The sequence below is a fragment of the Ictidomys tridecemlineatus genome, chromosome 1 (genome assembly GCF_052094955.1).
Source record: "Ictidomys tridecemlineatus isolate mIctTri1 chromosome 1, mIctTri1.hap1, whole genome shotgun sequence".
NCBI classification, from domain to species: domain Eukaryota; kingdom Metazoa; phylum Chordata; class Mammalia; order Rodentia; family Sciuridae; genus Ictidomys; species Ictidomys tridecemlineatus.
This window is the reverse complement of record NC_135477.1, coordinates 124,067,310-124,087,930: the sequence shown is the minus strand read 5'-3', so window position 1 is coordinate 124,087,930 and position 20,621 is coordinate 124,067,310. Positions and strand designations below refer to the sequence as shown.

The window sequence follows — 20,621 nt, the reverse complement described above, 5'->3', positions numbered from 1 at the left end:
ACCCCCTTTTCTGACTTCTAACACCCACACGAAAGCAAAACACTTACGCCATTATCTAAGCATCCATGCCTGTGTGTTGCCCCGCCCTTCCTAACATGGCTTTCCTTACCTAGTATCCGTTAGATACAGGTTAACAACTCTCATCTTGCCCAAAGGTCAACTTCCCTGTGACTTTTTCTGTGATGGATCCTATCAGCTAGAAGCATTTGTCCCTCTACATTCCCACAGAAGTACAAATGTTCTCGTGTAAAGGGCTATGGTTTTACTTTCTAGTTACCTTTTAAACTTTCACATTTATATGAATAAATAAAAAATGATCAGTGACATATTAATTGAAATCTATAATTAAATTGAAATGTATAATTAGGAGAAGCACACATTTCTTTGACTTTGTAAGTGTCCATTTCTCAGATACAATTTATCTCCATACACAGATGAGTCTGTACCTCAGTCTGAGCCATATTCAGGTCAGTGATGCTTTTTTGTTGTTGTTGGTTGTTTTTTGTTGTTGTTGGTTTGTTTACACATGAAATCTCATTGGGTTAAGTACCCATTATGGTGGCTTCCCCAAACAAAGTTCCAGAGGTGTATCCATGTCTAATGAGTAAAAACTGATGGCAACTTTTAAATGATACTTCTCTCCATCTTCAAAAAGATACAAGTGTCCAGGCTCTGTGGCGCATGCCTATAATCCCAGCAGCTCAGGAGGCTGAGACAGGAGGATCACGAGTTCAAAGCCAGCCTCAGTAACAATGAGGCACTAAGCAACTCAGTGAGACCCTGTCTCTAAATAAAATACAAAATAGGGCTGGGGCTGTGGCTCAGGGGTTGAGTGCTCCTGAGTTCAATCCTCAGTTACCACCCCCCTCAAAAAAAGACAAAAGTCTATTGTAGCCTGGCAGCTCCTATGGGGCTATGTAAACATTATGTGTATCCATTTCAAGGGACCAGCACATCCTCTGTAGAACTGATGAATAGCAAGAGAATATTTGAGAAGGACCCTTGATGCACTGCAGGGTAACCAGAACCTTAAGGTTTTCCCCAGGATGAGGTTAGTTTCTAGTGGAAATGGTGATGGGTCCCTTAGAAGCCTGAGGCACTGGAGTAATAGTACCTACTCTAAGGCAGCTGAATTCTTTTGAGTGTATCTCTCTAGGGGAGTCTTTCAGAATTGTTGGGCTCATTCTCAAGGAAAGCTCTGCAGAGAGCAGCTGTTGGCCAGTCCAGCATGCTATTCATCTTGTTCAGTCTTACAACCACCCACACCTGGTAGTGTTACTTACCTGATTGGTAAATATTCATGTGCATAAGGGATTCATGGGGTTATTGCTCAGCTGATGCAATGATAAACTATAAGATTAGACAGGGAATTTCATGTTGAGACTCTGAAGAAATTGCAACCATAGCAAACCACGTCCCAGGACCTAATTTTTAAAAAAATTTAATTAGTTATACATGGTATAATTAGTTGTACATGACTAATTATACTAATATAACTAATATAGAATACATTTATAATTAGTTATATGACTATAGAATGCATTTGTGCACTTTGATACATCATACATAGATGGGATATAATTTCTCATTTTTCTGAGTGTACATGTTGCAGAATTCAAGGGAGATTTTGGTGGAGTCAGTCACAGACTGACTTACCACCAGCCAAAGGCCCAAGGCTCATATTTTAACTAATGTTTGACGTGAACAATATGGGCCTAAAACAAATAAGAGAATAGTATGTTTGCACAGAGCTGAAAGAGTGTCCTGGATAAGAGTTCTGAACTCAAGATTTAAGTTTGAATCCTAGCTCTGCCACTAACTCACTTTAAAACATGTAAGTCTTTAAGCCTCAGTTTCTATGCCTGGAATATAAAGATGATAGTAATAATATCTTTTTCGCTGTGTTGTTAACAAAACAAAAATGAAATAAATCATAGAAAATATTTAGCATTGTGTGTATAAGGTGTTCAATAAGTGTTAAGTGTTGATGCTGGTATTATTGCTACAACTCTGTCATTATTGACCATCATGGACACAGACCCTAGAGTGCATTTGGGTGCTCAAACCATTTTCAATTGATGGCATATTTCATGCATGAATCCCCTTCCTTCTTTCCTTTCTTCCTTTCTTCTTTCCTTCTTTCCTTTTTTCCTTTCACTTAGTAATCATATGTTGATAATCTGGTCAAGATTTTTACTTGGTAATAGGAATGCAATGAGAAGTTTAACATCTGTTTTCCATGAAGTCATAAACAAGTAGAGAGGCAGGCACATAAGTAATTGCAGAGCATTGTGATAATTCAATAGGTGCACAGGGTAAACTGGTAGCATGAAATAAGTGATAAGAAATTATATGAGGGAGAAAATGGTCAGAGGTCAGAAATGAGCATTAGCCAAATGGGTATGAACGGCATGGACATTTCAACAGAGAAGAAAGAGGCAAAAAGTGCTAAGGGTGTGCAACAGGGTATGTTTTGGAAATCATGAGTAGTTTCATAAACATGTAACAGTGCATACGGAGGACATTAGGATATGAGGCTACGACTCTGGCACAGAAAGATGTATGTAGTTTGGAATTCAAGGAAAAGACACAGGTTTCTACATGTTAGAATAATCATTTCAGAAGAAGTAGGGAGTAAAGAGAAGCACTTGGAAACAGGAAAATCAGGGGGGTATTACAAACATCCAAAAGAGAAAAGGTGAACTAAAGCAGCATGAATGCAAATAAAAACTCAGAGGACATAGAAATCCTTACAATGCTTTCCACTGCAAGAAGGATCCAATTAAAATGGTTTAAGCAATAGGAAAATCTATGAAGTGAAAAATCAATGAGGTCTAGAAATTCTTAAGATTGTTTAAGCCAGGTGAGGTGGTGCACACCTGTAATACCCGTGACTTGGGAGGCTGAGGCAGGAGGATGGCAAGTTCAAAGCCAGCCTCAGCAACCTAGTGAAGCTCTAGATAACTTAGCAAAAACTTATTACTTATTTCAAAATTTAAAAAAGTAAAAAGGGTTGGGGATGTGGCTCAGTGGATAACTCCCCTGGGTTCAATCCCTGGTACCAAAAACAAAAAAAATAGGGGGTTGGGGATATAGCTCATTTGGTAGAGTGCTTGCCTAACATGCACAAGGCCCTGGGTTCAATCCCCAGTACCACCATAAATAAATAAATAAATAAATAAATAACCAAACAAACAAATAAATAAATAAAAGATTGGTTAAATAAGTATCTGAATTACTGATTTTTCTCTTTGTTGACTTGTTCTCTTGGACTTACTCTTCTTCTGATCCCAGTGTTGCTTCTGAGAATGCAGTCATCACAAGCAGACTCTGCAATGTAGATACAAAAAAAAGGAAGTGCATATTTCCACATGTTTCTTATCCACAAATGTTTTCTCAATTGATCAGACAGAATTGTATCACATGGCCATTTCTGAACCAATCATTTGTAAGGTGGATGGAAAGAGTATTATTGGCTTAGACTATAATCAAGATTCCTCCAGTCTCCTCTGAAGTATAGTAACTCAGTACTTGAACAAAAATGGAACTTTCTTGATAAGAAAGAAGGAAGGACAGAAAGAGTAATTGAGTAGACAATCATGATCATTCACTACTAAACTAAATTAGATAAGTCTCAGTGACCTAGTGTATATTAGGGCTGAGGAGCTAGAGATAATTCCTAGGCTTCCAGCTTAAAACTTACAAATAAATAATCTTATAAATTTTTACACAGACATTCTTCAAAAGGTGTAGATGAAAGACTATATTATATATTGTAGTCACATATGCCTAAGGGATAAAGAAAAGCCTTGAAATGTGAATTTATCTTAACTTCTATATGGAATTAAATCTGTTTTGAATGAACATTGAATATTCACTAAATTATTGCCCTAAATCAGCACATTTAGGAATAATATGTGCATATCCAATGATCTGATCTTATTTGTCAATAAAGTAAACATAGCTATGAATGCTAGCATTAATGCAAAATAAAATATTCTGCTTAGAAGAAATTCTTTATAAGGCAGAACAAATCAGAATTTTCTCCTACATATGATCCCTCAACAAATGTTAACCATATTATTTTTATATACTTGCTACAAATCCTCAAGCTCGAAATAGTTTATTTACCATGAACCAAACATCCAGACCTCTGTTCCAAAGTGATCAATCTTTGCTGTCTTTCTCATCAGTTAATGAAAAAAAAAATGCTCTTTAAGAGGGCACATTTGGTCTCTCCCTACAGCAGAATCCTGTCTGATTTCTAAAGATACGCTGCTATGTTACAAAGGCACCATCCCTACACTATAGGCAGGAAGATAGCTACTTGAAATTAGCCTATATAAAGTTGCTTATGGGAAATAATAAAGCTGAAAGAGAGTTTTAAAACATCAGTCCTTATTTACATTTTCTTCTGTTCTTTTTCAAATAAACATAATTTTCCTTTTTCTCCCTTCTTGCTTTCTTTCCCAAGAAAATACAATAAATGTTCTTAAATAATTTGACACTAAAGCTATATGATAGAGTGTTTTAGTTCATAAATCCTTATAGTCTGTGAATTTTCTGCCACATATTAAATGAAGGAAACCTAACTTCAGCACTTTGTAAATAAAATTGATCTCCTGCAACATGCTAATTTCAATTTGTGGTACAAACAATACAAGGGGCATTCTGAATATTGATTCATGTTGGAAGCAGTCGCCAATTAGTGTAAACAGCATGGAAACATTGATGCTAATTGTACTGTAAGAGTGTTAAGCCTGAGAGGGAACACTAAGCGCTGTAGGGTAAGATTTCACAGAGGCAGCCTTGAGGACCAGTGATGTGTTTTAATTCATTCTAAAATGTAAGAAAAGAGACTGGAGTCTACTCTTGTATCTGGTGTAGAAAAAAAATACATATTATATAATTTTATAGCTTTCAAATTGAATAACATGATGCTCTAGAATATCAGATAATTTTCTTAGCATGTGTTCAGTTTGGAACATTCATATTTATAGACAGAAAGGTGTTTCCTTTCCTCAACTGTCATTTTCCAACTATCTACTATGCAAATTCTTTTCTCAACAGTATATAACCCCATATGGACTACTATAACAGCTTCCTCCTTGATCTTTCTGGTCATCTCTCTCCAATATGATAGGTTATTATTACAGGATCATACTGATGATAGTATTCATATATTTAGTCCCTAAACAATGTTCTATCCCTTGCCTGATAAAGCCCAAGATGTGGTTAAGATTTTGGGGTGTATGGTCCCAATCTAACTCTCAGCTCTGTATGCCATTGCTCTACTATTTACATCAGTGCCCTCACCTGAAGAAAGGGTTGATCATGCTAACCAGATGTCTGTCTCTTTGAGGATAGCCTATAAACAGGGAATCATTTGTTTTCTTTGATTACACTACACCTTCTTCCTGCCTCTGCATATATTCTTCCTTCTGCAAAGAAGAAAGGCACATCCTTCTCTACCTACATCTTTACTATGTTTGAAGACTGTGGAACGCAACCCTCTCAAATATAACAACTGCTATGTCTTGTTTCCCCAACAGAAACTATGGAGATTCCTCACCCATGATCCTATCTGGTGTTCATCTACATGGGACATGCGTGAGTGTTACTATGTGAACTCACTTTCTTCAGAGTAAAAATGGCTCCCTGTACTTTTCTGTTCTTTTGGTAACTGACTAATGGAAACTGAGCACTCCACAGGATCTGCAAACACATTCTTAGCTCATTGCCCATTTTTAGAGGAAAAAAATATAAAGCTGAGGGTCAGAATTTAAACTATGGAATCAGCATAACTAACTGAATCAAACCTGTCTTCACCTTTGACTTCCCTGGGTGATCTCAGGCAAAATTCTTATGCACTATGAACTTCTATTGTGTCATAGAGTAACAGGAATTGAAATCGCATCATTGTCACAAGAAGATGGTTATGTGATTGATGGACAAGCTCCAACAAAAATGCTGAAAGAATGTAAACTTTCATTTTGAAAATGGAATCCAAAAAATTATGAACATATTATTTAAAGTGAGAGACAAGGTAGTAGGCTTCTTGTTGCAGATATTGACTTCATATCTTCAAGTCCTTATGAAATCATAAAAATGCCAAACATCTCAACATTAAGCTCCCACTCCCCTGCCATAGTGAGAAAATTTTGCAAAGTTTAAAGCTTGCTCTTGCTATTCTCATTAGAGTTTTGTATCTTCCCAACTGAATCTTCTGACCTAGTTGTGTCTCAGGCTCACTACAAACAAATCATGGGTATAAAACAACTCTAGCATACCTGTAAATATTTATTATTGTATTATACAGATCATTTTCCTTTGGACATTCTGGATTCCATCCTGTCCCAATATTGCTCTGCAAACAAGAATCTTCACTCTTGGAGAAGGAATATCACACCCATCTATAATTTATGAACCTTTCTTTTATTCTTGTTGATTAGGTGGCCATATTTCATTTGGTTTTATTTCATTTGGTAAAGAAAAGAGTTAATTAAGATAATGCATGGAAAACAATTTTTATAATATTGGGCATATGTTCATTAAATCAGAGTTATAATTATTGCTTTAATTTTTTCATATTAGTTTTTCTCCCTCCAGTGGAGGACATAAGTTGAATGATTTAGTGTATATTATGTGCGTAGAACTACTTTGGATTTTCCTCCCAAGACTTACCAGGACCGATGGGGACAATAGGAAGAAGAATGGAACCAATGATATTTGTAATGGTAGAAGTATTATTTAAGAGCAGTGTGTAATTAGTGCCAGCCTAACTTTTCTCTGGAATGAATATGCTTTTTGATAAGGTATAACCAGAAAGGACTAGAGAAAAGGCAGAAAGGAGAAGCCGGCCATTTGGACTCTCTAGCCTGGCTGCCTGCCTGCTGGAGAACTCAACTGACTACGTCTAGTTCGAATCAAGCAGCACAGAGTTACGGGGCACCTATCATATGTTCAGTGTCCTGACAAATTCTTTGAGGGGAAACCAGGAAAATAATCGCATGTTGCTTTCTTATCTTTGACCTGACCTCTTATTATTAGAATGCTTAAGAGCTCAGCTTTTAGTCTTTTTTTCTTCCTTCTGTATCTCCACTCACACCTTTGGTAAGTTCACACTTTAAATACCAATTACATGCAGAAGACTCCCAAATTATTTATATCTCCATCTGGACCTCTCTCCTAAACCCCACAGTCATATGTTCAGCTTTCGGATGCCTAATATATAGCATTAAGAGATCTAACAGACTTCTCAAATCTGACACGGATTATATTCAGAAGTAGATTCCTAATGTTCCCCCTCGTCCCTGTCCTCTCCCCTGTCACAAAAATCTATCCCACCAATAGCCTTCCTCTTAGTGGAAAATACATCCTTCTAACTAGTAGGACCAAAATCCTTGGAGTTGTCCTTGATTGTGTTCTTTCTTCAGACTTCAAAAATAATTTTTCAAAAATGTTGTTGGATTTGCCTTCAATAATTTATCCAGGAACTGACCACCCTTCCTTATCTCCACTGTTACCACACAGGTCTGAGCAGTCATCAATTGGATTTCTGAGTGCCTGCAGAAGTTTCTAAACTGGAATTCCTATTTTCTCCTTATCTCTACCTTCGTGATCTGTTCTCAGTTCATCAGAGTGATGATCCCAGAACCTAAGTCAGACTGTGTCCCCTCTCCACTCAACACCATGATGGCATCCCCTTTGTATTAAAAGCCACAATTTTTACAATGGTCTACAGAGCCTTATGTGATCTGGCCTCATTACATCTCTAAAACCTATAACTTCTTGCTCATTCAGAAGCACTGCCTCACTCTCTACCATCCTTACAATTTTTCAAATATTGTCCCTGTTTGTTCACATGTGTCCCCCAAAGTTTTTTTGTTGCAAACTTGATTGCCCAGTGCCATGGTGTTGGGGATGGGCCCAGAAGAAGGTAGGTGTTCAAGACATGAGGGGTCCACTTCGTGAATGGGCTAATGCCATTATTTTGGGAGTAGGTCCATTAACAAGAGACATTGCCTTAGGGGGAAAAAAAAAGTTGTTTGGCTCCCTATTAATCTATCTCTCTTGCCTCCCCTTGCCCTTCTACCTCTGCCACGGGATGATACAGAAAGAAGGCCCTTGCCAGATGCCAGCCTTTCAATCATAGGCTGTCTAGCCTGTAGAGCCATGGGTGAGTCAATTTCTGTTCACTATAAATTATCCAGTCTGTGGTGTTCTGTTACAATTCCAAAAATGGACTTCAGAGCCTCTCACCTTAGAGTCTTTGTATAGGCCTTTCCCTCCACCAAGACTTCTCTTCCCCAAGTTGCCCACTAGGTGGATACTCTCCTGCCTCCTTTCAATTTTTGCTGTGATGACACCTTCTCCCTAAGATGCTCCCTGACTACCTGAAGATATTAAATCAAGACTACTCAATAATAGTCTAATTAGGCATTTTCATTTAAAAAGGCAGTTAACCTGCAGAAAACAATAAATGAATGTAATTCAATCTTTACTCAGTGCACCTCAATTTTTAAAAAGATGGGGTATATTCTAAAACATCAGCAATATGCTTTAAAAATCTTGTTTTCCTTTTTTCTCAATCTCAGTTGCCCTCAAAACATGATCACTGTTCCAGGTTCTTTACTGAATTATATCTTCCCTCCCCAATCCCAAATATTTCCCCATTCTAAACTATTTCCATCTCCTCGACCTGTCTCCACTCTCTATCTTATAAAGCAGTTTAGCCTTTTGGGATCCTTATGTTTTTTTGCTTTGCCAATATTTGACACGTGACTCCCGAAGGAAATACTTGGTCCCAGCCCAGCAAGCAAGAATCCTCACTTTTGGAGAAGGAATATCACACCCATCTAGAATTTATGAACCTTTCTTTTATTCTTGTTGACTGAGTGACCAGTGGTATAGACAGAGGAATTTCCATGGATTATGCAAGACATAGGCTAGAGTTCACAAATTGAGTAGACTTTCTGTGGGCCAAAAGTAAGGCATCCAGGTAAAGAAAAAAAATTAAACCTAAAGGTGAAGAATTAGGTAGGTTGCCCAAATAAGGCAGCAAAACAAGTTCAAAGAACAGGGAAAATTAGGTTGAACAAACAAGACAACTCTAAAAGTCTGGAAAAGAATTTTCCAGAGAAGACTGAAGGTTGTTCAGTCATGCTTCATTTGAAAAATCATTAGAAGATCCCGCTTTCTTCCCCTTTAAAATCTACATAGAATTTGTTGTTTCTCACACCTCCTTAACTACCACCTGATCCAAGTTCCATCATCTGTCCCCTAGATCATTACCTTGACTTTCCCAATGGTCTTCCTCTACACACTCCTGCTCCTTTTCAATCCATTCTCAGCACACATAAATATCCTCTATATTTATAATTTAAACTGGATTATTCATTTGTTTGCTTATAATCTTCCCAGGGTTTTTCATCAAAATCACATCAAATCCTAAAATGCCATATACATGATATGGCTCTTGGATTAGATTTTCTTCCACCCTGCCCTTCATCTACTCCAGCCATACAAGCCTTCTTTTAATTCCTTGAATATATTGAATATGTGCCTACCTCAGGGCCTTTTCACAAGCTGTCCTCTCAATGTGAAAAGTTCTTCCCTTAACACATCACTCAATCTCTCACTTCCTATAGGCCTTCAATCAAATTCCACCTTCCCAAGAATGTGCTCCTTGACTACCTTACTGCAGGTCCCTCCTCTCCCTTTCTCTGTTTTATGTTTTCTCCATGGCTCTTCTCGTCATTAGACATATTACATATTTATTGTTGGGCTGGTGTTTCTTCTGCTCCTCCAGATCCCCCTCCACTTTTCTCCGCACCCTTTCTGTGTGATGAAAGGACTGGCGTGAACTGCACCACGTGGGCGTTCTAGCATTCTGGCCCTCTGGATTCCAGTTCAGTTCCATCACTGGTGGGCACTGGAAGGAGACCAGAGGCTGGAAAGGGGGCAGGGTTGTAGTATTAACTCCTCATCTGCCATCCTGCCACTTTGCTGTGGGTGTTAGCTCTGTTTCTTCTCCCAGGGTCACAACAGTGAGAACACAATCTCCCACCTGCAGGTCTCTCTCACTGGGTTCCTGAAGCTCTTCCTGTCCTCTAACTCTTGAGGTCTACAGTGGCAAAGCTCTCTACTGTTGTGAAGCCCAGGATACAAGACTATTCCTTGCTGATTTCCTTTAATCCTGTAGCACCTTTCTAACCAGTCCCTCCATGGAATGCTCCCCAATCAGTTACCCTGCTTGGCTCACCATCTGTTTCCTGCAGACAGTTCTTCATTTACTTGTGTATTGGCTATCTTCTCCTTTAGATACACACACACACACACACACACACACACACACACACACATGCACACGCACACGCACACAAACATACACACTGCCCAGGATAGGGATTTAGTGACTAGAACAATACCTATTATGTAATAAAGAATTGACAAATTTGCTGACGGATGGATATATAATGAATGAATAAATGTGTGCTCTTTTTTTGTTCTTGTAAAAACTTCATGAAATAGGAACCATTGACTCCGTTTTGCAGATGAGGATACTGAGGTTCAAAAAGAAGCAACGAGGCCAAGATAGTACAGCTAGTACAAGACAAAGCTGATTAGAATCAGTGCATGTATTTGCATTTCTACCTTGTGTTATTTTTTCATTATGTCACACAAGAGCATTCATATTGCCATTAGGTAAAAGGTTGTTCATTCTATTCTCCTTGTTTCATGGTACTGAGTTATGCCACATAGTTTGTAAATTCCTTAGCTGCCTCCACAGTTAAGAAATGACTACAGAAATAGGCATTTGCTTTTAGCAAACAAAAGAAGATTTAATGACCTATCATCTAGTAAAGAAAAATACTTTAAAATCAGCACACATATTAAAAGCAAACCATGGGCAAATGTTCTTGGCTGAGATGGTTATTTCTTAAGCATACTGCCATCACTGTTTTGGCAAAATCGCATTAAATGTCTAATCAAAGTGGAGACTGAAGTCAGAGAAATGACTAGTTTGGATCCAGCTAAGAGGAAGTGCTTCCAACCCCAGAGGAGTTTGCTGATGTAAGACAGAGAGGAATCCAACTCCCAGTCTGAAGGCAAGAGCTCTAGCTTTGTTTTATGTCAGACTAGCTGACTCCTGGGACCATGGTCGGTTTTTCTCTGAATTGAGTAGTCCATCTTTGTATTTCTCTAAACCTACAAAAACTTCTTTCCTCTTCTTTTATCCTACTCCATAACAGCTAGGCCATTAAAGATGTCAGAGGTAGAAATAAGATACTAACATGCTAGTGTCTGTTGAGGGAAGGCCTAGAAGAAATTCTAAAAAACAAATTGTCCAGTACTAGGCATGAAATTTTCAAATGGAAAACAAGGGAAAGATTCTTGTTATAAGAAGAAAGTGTATTTTAGGTTCAGCCTGCTCCTTCAGGACTTAAAAGAGTTTTAAACCTATTGGAAGTGACTTGTCTTCTTTTAAATGTCACATGGAAAGTGAAGAATATCTCATCCCAACAACTTTTCCAACCTAAAAATAGCAAACTGGAGGGAGGAAGCTATCAATCAGTCAGCAAATACATCTGAGTGTCTATCATGTCCCAGGCAATGTACAGTTCGGGAGGCCACAGCTGATCTGGCTGGGCATGGACCCTTGCCTTCAGGGGGCTTACATTGCACCAGGGAAAACAAATATCAAATAACTAAATTGATTATTTTTGTGTGTGAAAATGGCTATGAAGGTAAAGTAGAGTGTTATTATGGTTTATTAGAAGGAAAATTTTTAATAAGTAAGATCAGGAAATCTCCCTGAGCAGGAAGAAGCTGGAAGGATGAGTAGATTGGAGGGCTGTAGAGCAGGTCTACTATATTAATAATTATAAAATCAGAACTAGCATAGGCCCTGACAGATAAATATGATTTTTGATAATCATTACTATGCAAAAATCTGACCCCCAAAAGTTAATAGCCTAAAATTGCAACAAATTATTAGTTTTCAAAATTCTTCAGGTTGGTTGGAAGTCATTGAAGATCACTCTGCTCTGTGTGCCATTTACTTGCGTTATAGTCATCTAAGGGCTCAAACGGACTGGAAAATTCAAGATGACTCATTCATACATCTGGTATCTTGCTGGTGATGACGGGAATGCTTAGACTCAGCAGAAAAAGTTGGGGCTGCTCATCCTCTTTCTTCTTCCCTATGATTCTAGGGGTATTCCACCTTTACCATGCAGTTTCTCCAACAAGGTAACTAGATAGTAAAGGTCTCCCTAAAGTATAAAAGTGGTAGCTGCCATGCCTTCCTAAGGCCTAGGCAGAACTCTGAAATGAAGTCACTATTGCTGCTTCCTGTTGGGAAAAGTGAGTCCCAAGGTCATCCTAGATTCAGCACGGGAGAAGATAATCCAAGAGTATGTCTGTCTAGAGGTGTGGTTCATTGGAAATCATCTTTAGAGACTAGCCATTCTATAGAGTGTCTGATAATAAGACTCAATCAGTATTATTGTTTAGAGTTGAGTTGTCCCCCAAAAGCTCATCTGTTAGACAATGCAAGAAAGTTTAGAGGGGAAATGATTTGGTTATAAAAGCCTTAACCTAATGAGTGCATCAATTCACTTGAATGGAATAACTGGGTGGGGACTGTAGGCAGATAGGAAGTGGGTCCCTGGGGACATGCCTTGGGGTTATATTTTGTCCCCATTGAGCTTAAGTCTGTCTGCTTTTTTGTTGTCTTGTCCTGGGCTCTTTCCTCTGTGTGTCCTCTGCTCTGATGTTCTGCCTCACCACTAGCACAGAGCAATGGAGTCAGCCATCTGTGAACTGAGAATAAACTGTGAGCACCAAATAAACTTTTCCTCCTCTGAAATTGTTCTTGTCAGGTCTTTTGGTCACAGCAGCGAAAAAGCTGACTAACACAGCCAGTCCAAGAATAGAGGCATCCGTAGCATAAGCAGAATCCTTGAGGGTTGGCAAGCATATGCAAGTAAATTGAAAGAGCTGGGTTCAATTCAGATGGAGCACAGCGAGAGAAGCATCATGGAGAATGAGGCTGGAGCCTGACTACCTCTGAGCTTTTCAGTTACATAAGTCAATCAATTCCCCTTTTCCCCTTGCTTGTTAGAGTTGATTTTTTTTTTTTAAATCTTTGAATCAAGAGGCCTGACTAATAATGGGGAGGCAGCAAATCATGCTGCCCAGGAGAGGAAGTCCCTGGAAGTGACCTTACCATTGAATACAAAGTCATTTAGAAACAACCTGTTCTGTACAAATGCTGAGAATTATGATTATACCTATGTACAGGCTGCACACTCACTCTGAGTAGGATAGAGCCTGCCCCTGACATCAAAAAGAGAAAGGTCTGTGGGTGGATGTTCCTAATGGCTACAGAAAGCCCTTTCCACATGCATAATTAACACAGACAGCCAACCATTGCTTGGTACTCCTGCAGTAAGTAGCTGGTCAAACCCTTTAAAGGCTGCTTGAGCTGGGCAATGTAAATTTGCATGTGTCGGTGGTTTCCATTAGCTACAATTCCAGGCTTCTGAATCCAACATCGAGACTGTCTTGAGAGTTCCTATGTTATTAATTTGTTGTTCAGATTCAATAAGAAAATTCATGCAGAATACTTGGCACCATAGCTGGGAAGAATCTATTAAAACTCCAATAAGCATTGGTTTTTACTTTTGTTATTGTTATCTGCTCTTACAATTCCAAAATGTTTTGATGAAGTGGTAAAAGGAAAAATTAGAGAAGAAAAACACTGCTCCTTGCCTCCAGTCTAGACCTACTTTTGTTTCCGCACAAAGTCCTGTCACTCTTGTTCTTTCCTCCAGAGCTCTGATTCACAATTTGCTGGTATGTTTATCAGTGAGATTCCTTGGTTAATAATGGATGCCCTTACTTAACTGTAAGCTTCTGGTGAGCAGAATCCAAGGGATTTTGTTTCTTTTCTCTGCTCTTAAGGACCCAATACAAGGCCCAACACATGTTATGTATTCAATGAATGCTGGATGAGTAGATGGATAGAGAGAACAATGGATTAGTGAACAATGGGACAAGGGACTAGGGACTGAATTCATTATTGTAGTCAATCAAGCCAGGTTATCCCAGAGAAATCCAGTTTACAGACAGGTAGAAAATAATTACTTCCAGGACACCCAGGGGAAATGGTCCATTGCTCCATGTCCAGCCCATATGAATTGATTGCCTTTTGAGGGTTGATTTCTTTTAACATCTGGTTCCTTAAAAGCTGGCTTCCCCTAGAGAAGCAGATCTCACTTGCTGGAGAGATAAGTGCAGAGGCTAATGGTATTTCCTCCAGCCAAAGTGTGAAAAACAGTCCTCTGTACACTTCATGCAACCTCTGCTCTCTTTCTAAATGGGAATTATAGAAGGTGTAAAAGGGTATCTTTTTTTTGCCAATGATCTAAAAGGACCATTTGTTCACAGTTGTTTGTTTAGCTGCCCACTCCAAGGTAAAGTGTCAAGGTTAAAGAAAGGGTTCAAACCCAGGGGCTACTACTCTGCACAATCTGTGAAACCTTATGTAAATGAACATACCCTCTGTTTTTCACCCATAAAACAGAGATAATTACTTCCTAGATTGTTGGTCTGACTGAATGAGACACTGGCCATCATGCACCCAGTACCAGACCCACAGCAGGGGCTCAATGAGTGAAATGTGCATGATTATTCTTCCTAGATGGCTCTTTTTAATCTGTTCATAAGAAGTGCTGATGAGGTTGCAAAGAGAAAAGGACTTAATTCTCTTGTTAGCTGAAAGAGATCCCCATCTCACCCTAAATCAAAAAGTCTTTCTAGGCTGTGGGTAACAACCCCTAGTAATTGGTATATACAGTCCTGAAGTAAAAGGCACTTATCAAACTCATTCAAGAATTGATTTCTCACCTAAAGAAGTTAGAAATTTTTTGAGAATTCATTTCTGGAATGAGAATATTACATTCATGTTACATTCTCTCTGAAGAGATTGTACACACTCACAAAATGCTAACACCACAAAGAAACAACATTTGAATGTGTTTGTAGAAAATAGTTTTGACATTGAAACTTGTTCTTTAAAGTCAGAAAATTCATATTCATATTATAACATCATACATGGGCACAAGGACAGGCAGATGGAAAATGCTAGCAAGTGCTTTATGTAGAGCAGAGGGCATGTTTGAGAAATGTGAATCATTTCAAAAAACAAATAAAAACGAATGTCCATCACCTTATATTAAACTTTAATCTCTAGGTAACTGTCAAGTTTTACATTTTCCTGCACCTTTACTCTGTGGAGTCTCCTATGCCTTTTCCTGTCCCAAATAGAATGGGTAATTGTTAAAAATCAATCTATTATATTTTTATATAGAAATGAAAATCTTCCTCATTGCTGGTTCACTCAGGGGAAAAAAAAGAAGAAAGATCTTTCTAAGTGGGTAAGTTGGATGTGTCATTAGCTAAATCAATGGTCTTTGCCTTCACCATAACCTGACCTCTTCTAGAAGATTATAAGCATACCTCTCTTATGTCTAGTAGAAAACTTCTATTTTATGACTGGGGATTCAAGCTAGGCTCTCTTGCAACAAAATTTTGGTGATTTTCTATCTATTGGAAGTACATGTTATTATGAAAGGCTGCTAGCTTGGAATAATAAAGCTGGAGGTTGTGGCTCAGTGGCAGAGTGCTCGCCTGTGAGGCTCTGGGTTCAATCCTCAGCACCACATATAAATATATAAAATAAAGATATTGTGTCCATCTGCAACTTAAAAAAAATTTAAAAACCAAACAAAGACTGGAGGTCAGATTCTAAGTCTACCACTTGATATCTGTGTAAAGTAGGGCATGTTGCTTTGCATCTCTGAACATCATATCTTATAGGCCACCTAATGGAGCAGGTAAAACAGGGCAATGTAGGTGTAGTGTCTGATACTCATGGTGGGGGGTTGTTAGTGGTGCTTATTTAATTCCCCTATTAGGCGCACATTTTTCCAAAAATGCAACCTATCCAAGACAGAATGATCTGCACAGAATGAGAGGCCCAAACTTGTCTTATCCTCTTTTTGCTAGTAATTCAGTAGTAAATAGTTTGACTATAAGAACTTTATAACTTCTTCCAACTTTAGTTACTCCATGTATAAAATGACTTCTTATTTGAATGAAGATTTCAATCTAATTTTTCTCTCATTTCTCATTTTAAGGTGAGCCTGAAAAGGGGAAAATGTTGTTATAATATTGTACAGGGATCCAAGTAGTTCTTTCTTACCTCGTTTCAAAGTCACCAGTAAATATGTCTTTACCTGCTGAGGGCCCAAGTTCCAACAACATTCACCTTCCTTCCTTCCTTCCATCCATCCACCCATCCATCCATCAACCAAAGAAAAACACCCACTAAGAACTATGTGCCATACACCATGCTAGAAATAGGAACAGAGAAGTAAGATATGGCTAAATAGAGAACAGCAGGAAAACAAGTGAGTACAACACATGATTACAACGTTACCACATAGGACGGTGAGGAAGCCATGGACCCAAGAGGGTGATAGTCGTGGGAGTTAGCTCTTGAACTCAGATTTGAAAGATAAAAAGAAAAAAAAAAAGGGAACAAGTACGATGTTGAAGCAAGATAGACCATGATGAACAGTTGGCACAGTAGTGGTTCTGCAGAGCTCAACTGCAAGTTGGCAAGGTACAACTGCCCTTTCTGAAGAGGATTCTTGTCATCCTGTAATTGCAACATTGTAAAACATCCTGGGATAAATCCAGGGTTCTGACTCAATGGAGCTTAAGTGAGTCTTTGGACTCTTGCTATGATTGAGTTTGGTTTGGTGAGTGTAAGTTTTGTTTTCATGTTGTCTATTTATTCAATCTGAGAAAATCAAGCTATTTAGAGAAGTCACCCAGCAATTTTAACAATTTGGTTATTCTATTGATTGAGATACCAATTCATTTACATATTTGGGACACACTATGACGGAACTCCAAGGATTCATGAAGCTGTTTTCTCGGACATTCTCTTCAATTGAACAGTTCTCTTCAACTTTAGGCATAAGCCTAGCAACATTATATGATCAATAGTTCTTTTGATATTGGTACCCTTTCTATGGGTAAAGGTACAAACAACGTAATACTATAGACCACTGCAGGTTTTCAAAATAAATGTAAAAAAAAAAAAAACAGTGAAAAGTATTTCCCTGTACCCAAAACTTAGATTCAGGAAGGGTCCAGGTAACAAAATGTACTGACAATTTACAGAGAGAGCTCTGTGTGGGCCACACATTAGCATGCTTCATTAAATCATCAAAAGTAAGTTGACCTTTCAGCAGGAAAGAATATCTAGTACAAAAAATGAAGACTTCATGATCCCAAAGTCACAAATTAAAGAGAAATGATTTGTTCAGACAATGCAATTCTAAGATTCAATAATGCCAGTTAATATGAATTTTATTCTGATGCCACCATGATGTGATAAATATATCTTGCAGATGCTTAAATCTGTTACTCATAGAGTTCCCTGTGGTCCTGTTCAACAAGGTTGACAACTCTGTATTTCACACTTTAGAAGCTCTGTAATAGGAACACAGGATACATCAGCACACCCAATGGAAATACCCCTTTTCCCATGGAGCCCACATTCTGGTGGGGAGAGATAAACAATAAATATCATAATAAGTAGGCAATGTTGAGTAGGCAAAGGGGATTAAGAATGCCAGGGGTCCAGATAATTGAAGTGGACTTTATTGAAAAGGTGTCTTCTGAACACAGGAAATGGTAGGGGTGCAGAACTTTAAAGTCATCCTTTATAGGATGATTCTGGCTTCTGAATTGAGAAGACACTGTGAGGGGTCAGAGGGACTCAGGGATGAGAAGGCTATTGCATTCGTCTAGTAATGGAATTGATGATGATCTGGCTAAGATCACCAAAGATCATTAAAAATACTTGGATTTCCAGGGCAGTTTGGAAATACTATCAATGTAGTCTAGTGATGGAAAAAAAATATGGATTATGGGAGAAGAAAAAATATTAATGTCAAAGATAAATCCACAGTTTTGTCCTAAAATATCAGAACTTCCATTGACATGGAACAATAGTTGTAGAGGAAAAATATGAGTCAAGATTGTGAGGAGCAGACTGGGGACACTTTAGCAGTTTAGGTTTAGGTTGGGAACAGCTCAAGTCTGAGATGTCTTTGGACTCTTGAAATAATTTGAGTTTGGTTTGGTATGCCCCAAGGGCACATTATGATTGAAGCCTTTGTCCACAGGGTGGTAGTGTTGGGAGGCGCTGGCACCTTTGAGAGGTGGGACCTGGAGGGAGGTCCTTATGTCACAAGAGTGCGAGGTGGTTTGGGGGTGACTCCTTCATAGTTTTCCCAAGGAGACTGTAATAAATCCAGAGACTGCTCCACCCCATCTCTCACTGCTTCTGTTCTAGATGTTATCACTTGTTTTCTTCCACACTTGCCCACCATTGCTACCAGCAACATGATGTAATACAGCCAAGGAAGGGCTGGCCTTCACCACAGGGCCTGTGCCATGCTGTTTGGACTTACAGCCTCTAAAACTAAGAAACCTCTCTTATTAATGTAGTTGCCACAAGTATTTCATTGTAGTAATGTAAAGATGACTAATACAACTCCAAATGGAGATTAGGAGTAGCAGTCAATTGGATATGCTCTGGAGTTCAAGAGAGTTTTAGCAAAAAGTTCAAATTTGCATATCAGATGACTCTGCCTTAAAGCCAAGATTTTTTAAAAATGACAGTGAGTGTAGAAAAGGAAGAAGACAAAGGATATCCATCAGAAATTCATGTGTATTAGCTTCTTATTGCTGCTTTAACAAATTAACACAAATGTAGTGGCTAAAACAACATAAATTTACAATCTTACAGTTTTAGAGGTCAGAAGCCTTAAATGGATCTCATTAGGCTAAAATCAAAATGCAAACAAAGCTGTGTTCCTTGCTGCAGGTTCTAGGGGGAAATTGTCTTCTTTTCTAGCTTCTAGTGGCCTCCTGGGTACTTTGCAGTTCCCTTCTATCTTCAAAGATAGCAATGGCCACTTAAGCCTTCTCACACAGCATCACTCTTACCAAAATTCTCGCCATGAAAAGTAATTCCAGGGATTAGTATGTGGACTTTTTTTTTTTGAGAAAAGACTTTAGGGTGCCTATACAACACTGTAGAAGAAGACTAGTAATAATGCAGAATCCTGGGTTCCACCCTAGACCTACTGAATCTGAGTCTTTGTGGAATGGAGTGCAGGAATCTGTTTCATAAAGAAGCCTCCTAGGTGATTTTTACATACTTCATTGTCCTAGCGATAAAACGTAGTGACAAAAGGAGATAAGGGTGAACATTATCACCCCAAGTCATGTAATATGATTTTAAAACCATCTCACCCAGACTTTGTCCCTGTGGACCAGGGAGACACTATGTGAGAAGTTCTCAGCCAAGAGAGCAGGTTATAATTCAGAACCCCTGTGATCAGTAGGAAGGGCTGGAATATGGCCCTATGCTTGCTAATTCCTTTCCCAAAGCAGCCCAAAGGCCAAAGAGGTGTGAAATTGCTTTATCTAGATAAACTCCAGAGGGACTGGACCAGCCTGTCTTGAAGGGAAGTGACATTCCACTGCAGACCCTGGCTTCTTCCGGGGCAAAGGCTTTAGGATTTGGATATTTCTGTTTATGAATGTTGGGGAATTTCCCAAGCCATGTGATATGATTTTAAAACCATTCTAAAACATAAAAATTAAAACTGTTTAGGTTTTCCCCTTCAGTTGGCTCCAAGGACCCTTTTAAGATTGGAAGCTCCAAACAGAATTTTTTTTATTTACAAAATTTTAAAATCTACATATTTTTCCTTTAAAATGAATTTCCTAAATTTGTTATATATGAAATAGGAGAATGCACCTACATATAAAAATGTAATTCAGAAATATAGGTAACAAAACATCAAAGACTGCCCCCATCTCCATCATCACAGGTAACTGATTACTGTCAGAGGTCAGGGGAGCATCCTCCCCTTCTCCCTTTTTACACACTGTCGCACACAGGAGTGCATTTGCAATATTTATCTCTTACATTGAGGAGGCCATGCTTTATTTTATCAGGTAAGATTTTAGGGATCTATGAAAGATAGCATAAGGATGTTTACCTTATTCTTAATTATGGCATAGTTTCCTAGTTTGTATAAACCTCAATGTTTATTCTTTTACTATGGAAGGCAGATAAGTCTTCTTCCTACTTATTAATCATGTAACCATGAGAAAGTTGCTTAACCTCCCAAGGCCTCTTGTTTCCTCACAATCAAATAGAAATGCTGATGCTACTTACCTTGTAGGTTTGAGTGTGGTAGACCCTGTGCAATACTGAAAGCTATGCTTGGCATCCGGTAAGCCCTTGGTGTTGATTATTTATAGTGTTGCAAACATCTTCATTCACATATTTGGGGGGACATAAACCCTTGGTGTTGATTATTTATAATGTTGCAAACATCTTCATTCACATATTTGGGGGGACATATGTAATCATTTTGCAGAACAGATTTGCAAAAGTGAAAGAGCTAATCATAGTAAATGTGAATTTAAAATCATCATTAGTCATTTGGGACTCA

General features: G+C 38.5%; 1 non-coding gene across 1 annotated transcript; it reads left to right on the top strand.

The window, feature by feature from the left end:
- Window positions 1–3,086: 3,086 nt before the first annotated feature.
- Window positions 3,087–3,159, top strand: Trnav-aac (transfer RNA valine (anticodon AAC)). The gene has a single exon. It is a non-coding gene; the product is annotated as a tRNA-Val (tRNA).
- The last annotated feature ends 17,462 nt before the right edge of the window (window positions 3,160–20,621 follow it).